We start from the raw sequence: 3,913 nt of genomic DNA on the forward strand, positions 1-3,913 counted from the left end.
TTCTGATAACGTACTCACTGGTTTACTGGGCAAAACTCATACAGAGAAGTACTGCTCAAAATAGAGTGCTGACCTACGGTTCCCCATTAATCACAAGTCCGATCCTAGCTCGTCATAGATGGACGAGATACTGGAACATCAAGTAGACGAATAGTGACGGGTCACAAAGGCCAGTAAAGCATCCCGACAAGAGTGCACTGGTAAAATGCACAAGAGCAACACATTCATTCTAGTGTCGTCTAGGAAGAATAATATTAAATCAAGGAAGTGCTACGGAAGTGTTTCGAGTGCCACCACTGTTGTAGAGGTGACGCATTTGGGGAAAACAGAGTTATAGCTCGCGAGAAAGTGGCATTAGGAGAACGTGTCCAACAATATTTAGAAAACTCCCCAGAATTCTTAGAAAAACCTAATGTTAGGAAACGAGAAAAAGGAACTGAATGAACTTGGTGGTAGATCTTTGGTAGCCAAGGCTAAAATAATTACTAATTCCAAATATTCTTATATTTATATTGCATTAAAATAATTTTACAGTTTTTAAATTCCATAACTCGAATATATTTAGTTTTCTCGGCATGTTTTCAACTTTTCTAAGTCAAATCTAGGACATTAAAAGTGACTGCTGAATCTACTTATGGACTGTAAAGATGGAAGTTATAATATTTCTTCTATAGACGCATCGTCTTCCCACAAGTTTTTTTTTTTCTGCTGAATTCCAAATATCTTTTTTCCGTGTTGCTGAGTCTGCGCGATTTTGTACGTCTCAGTTAATGTTTGTTTTATAGCAGTAGAGTGGGATTCACCATGTATGAGTGCCTCGGTTATATTTGCACGTCCAAAAACCAGAATCTGTCATTGAAAGTTCTTGGACTGCACTAAAAAGAATTGCCTGCTGAGTTGCAGTTTAATAGAATGCCTATTTCAGTCTCATTATTATTATCAACATCTTAACGACTTCTTTGTATTCATCAGGAACGATCCAAGACATTTATTTATTATTTTTTATAAGAACTGTCAGTTCAATATGTTTAATTAGTGAGCTGAGTTTGCTTATTTAGTGGAGAATGCATATGACTTTTTTTTCTGTATTTATGTGTTATATACTTGCCTAAGATTATTATTATTATTATTATTATTATTATTATTATTATTATTATTATTATTATTATCTTTAAAGCACATATACCTGAGCAGGATTTATAATACAAGTTTCACATCTCCCTTTTGGAATAAAAGACGTCAGCATATTTATTTATTAATTTTCATTCTCAGTGAACGGAGTATTACTACAGTTTTGTGCAAAGCGCCCTCTACGTTTATACTGTTATTCCCACTCTACAGTAAGTTATTATTCACATTCTGCCGAATTTGAGGATTTCATTCTAGCTTATATCAAATGCATATCGAATCTGTTATTCTGAAGCAATTCTTATACTAGTAGTGAAATTTTCTGATTTTTAAATACACGTAATAACTAATACAATTAGTTTTGCATTAAACAAACTTAACCATTTTTAATTATTGAAAATAACCACAATCATTAATGATTGTTTTTAAAAGTAACTATTAAACTGAACCGATTTTTCGTTAGATAAAATTACAAATTTAAATCGACTTTTAACTCAGTAATTAATAAGATGATTTTTGTTGTTAAATTAGCATAGAAATTAACTTATGTTATAGATTTGTTTTCATTATGAATCAAATATTATGAGTTAACTACTTTGCGACATTTATCAAATATGTAAATATTTGATAATTTTAAACATTTTAGAAAACAACTTAGTCCAAAAGGTGGAAAAACAATTTTAACTTTACAAACGAATCGTTTGGTTTTTAGCAAACGATGAAAACGCCCTCTCTTACAGCTTTTGAAAAGAGAAAAATGTAAAAAAATTAATAAAAAAAATTAAGTTCATCTCCATTTTAATGGGTCAAGCGTTACTGTTCTCGAGCAACGTATTGATTTTTGAACGAGAAAGTTGAGCTCTTCCCCCACAACACACACACACACACACACACACACACACACACACACACACACACACACACAATGTCCCTTTTCATTTAGCTGAAAATTAAGTGAGACCGTCAATTTACCTTCTCTTTTAGATTACGCGTCAGTGAATGCAAATTAATCCTAACTTATTACTTCTGTTAATGATAAATTATAAATAAATTATCATTATTTATAATTAATAGCCCAATAAAGATTAAATAAGGACGCGTCCATAAATAATGTCCCACTTTTTTTTTTTTCAAGACTTACACATTTAAAATAAACAATAAAAATTTGTCTTCAAAGTTATCGATATTAGTTATATGCTTGTAACTTAAAATGTAAACCTGTTGCTCCTGTGGCCTAATGGATAAGGCGTTGGCCTCCGGAGCCAAAGACTGTGGGTTCAAGTCCCACCAGGGGCGAAATGTTTTTTCCCCATTTTGCCGCGGCACTGGTATTTTTTCGTATGATCCAGTCAATATGATCGTATTTTTCGTATGATCCAGTCAGTGCGTGTCTTCAGGTGGAAGATTTAGCAATATAATAGTCTCACACGAGCGATGTCAACAATCTATATATTATATCGTATTAATTACACATAATTTCCTTATATTTTAAAGAAATTAACTTTTATTTTCTTTCTATACGACTTTATGCTGATCAAACCAATTTTATGGTTAGCATAACCTAGTTGCTTTTCTGTATAGATAGATATGCGGAATTTGTGGTCATCTTCTTCCGCGATTAAAAAATAGTACCTCACCAATCGCACGATATTATTTACTATTAAATGATAAACACGATCAGAGTCATTCTATATAATTTTATTGAATATACTAAAATATGATAATAAAGTATAAACTCCTGCAGATATATATTCTTAATGATCTAGCGTTTCGTGATATATTTATTTCATTAGGCAAACTAATCATAATTACGAAACTGCTTTGGCATTTAATATCACATACAGTTGTAACAAACCAAATAAATTTTAGCAATAAAACTGCACTTATGAAATAAATTTATATTTCCGCACCTTAATTAAGATATGTTAGCAGCTGTCAGCCATGTTACTACCAGGGCAATGTCACAGCTTGCATCACAGGCTTTTATTATTTTTTCCGTTATATTTGCTTCTTTCTGTCACTCATGTCGCAGCATATGGTTGTTTTGCTTCTATAATTCATTCTATAAGCTAAAGTTTCACTCACACACACACACACACACACACACACACACACACACACACACACACACACACACACACACACACACACACACAAAATAAATGTATTTATTATTTGAAAGTTTTTTTATTTTATTTTTATTTTAGTTTTATGTTTTTAATTGAGAAAAATTATGGCGAAACATTAAAATTGTGATTCCTTTACGTGGCCTTAATAAACAGGAAAAAAAATCTTCATAAAGAAGGAATTGCTTTGTGAAAAGCAAGTAATTGATCATCACAAGAACATTGTATTTCTTTAGTAATTCAGACAATGCAGGCTAATTTTGTTTGCTGTGAAAGCAGACGAAGTACTTCGCTTCATTTAAAATTGCCATAATGAGAAAATAAAGTGGATTTTCTTCTATTAGCAGCAAAACAAAGAACCAATCAGCAAGTTAGAGGATATTATTGCAAACGAGCTTTTTCGTTTTGTCTAAATTATACATTAAAAGTAAACCAAACAAAAGTAATGAGCAGTACAGAATTTCATCAGGATAATTTAAGACTGGAGATGGTAATTCGCAGTGAAGTACTTTCAAGTTTCTGGAATATTAAAGTCAACGGTTTGTTTTTTGACATTTTTCCTCTAAAGAAAGTTTGGGCATCTAATTTTTTTTTTTATTTTATCATATGTCATCTAAAAAAACTTTTTCGATAATAAGAAAAATTAAGGCATGAAGAGA

General features: G+C 31.5%; 1 non-coding gene across 1 annotated transcript; it reads left to right on the plus strand.

Annotated features, from left to right (window-relative positions):
* Positions 1-2,351: 2,351 nt before the first annotated feature.
* TRNAR-CCG (transfer RNA arginine (anticodon CCG)) lies at positions 2,352-2,424 on the plus strand. The gene has a single exon. It is a non-coding gene; the product is annotated as a tRNA-Arg (tRNA).
* Positions 2,425-3,913: the final 1,489 nt, after the last annotated feature.

This window comes from Typopeltis vanoorti, chromosome 5, assembly GCF_054136105.1.
Source record: "Typopeltis vanoorti isolate ZY-2024b chromosome 5, IOZ_Tvanoo_1.0, whole genome shotgun sequence".
NCBI classification, from domain to species: domain Eukaryota; kingdom Metazoa; phylum Arthropoda; class Arachnida; order Uropygi; family Thelyphonidae; genus Typopeltis; species Typopeltis vanoorti.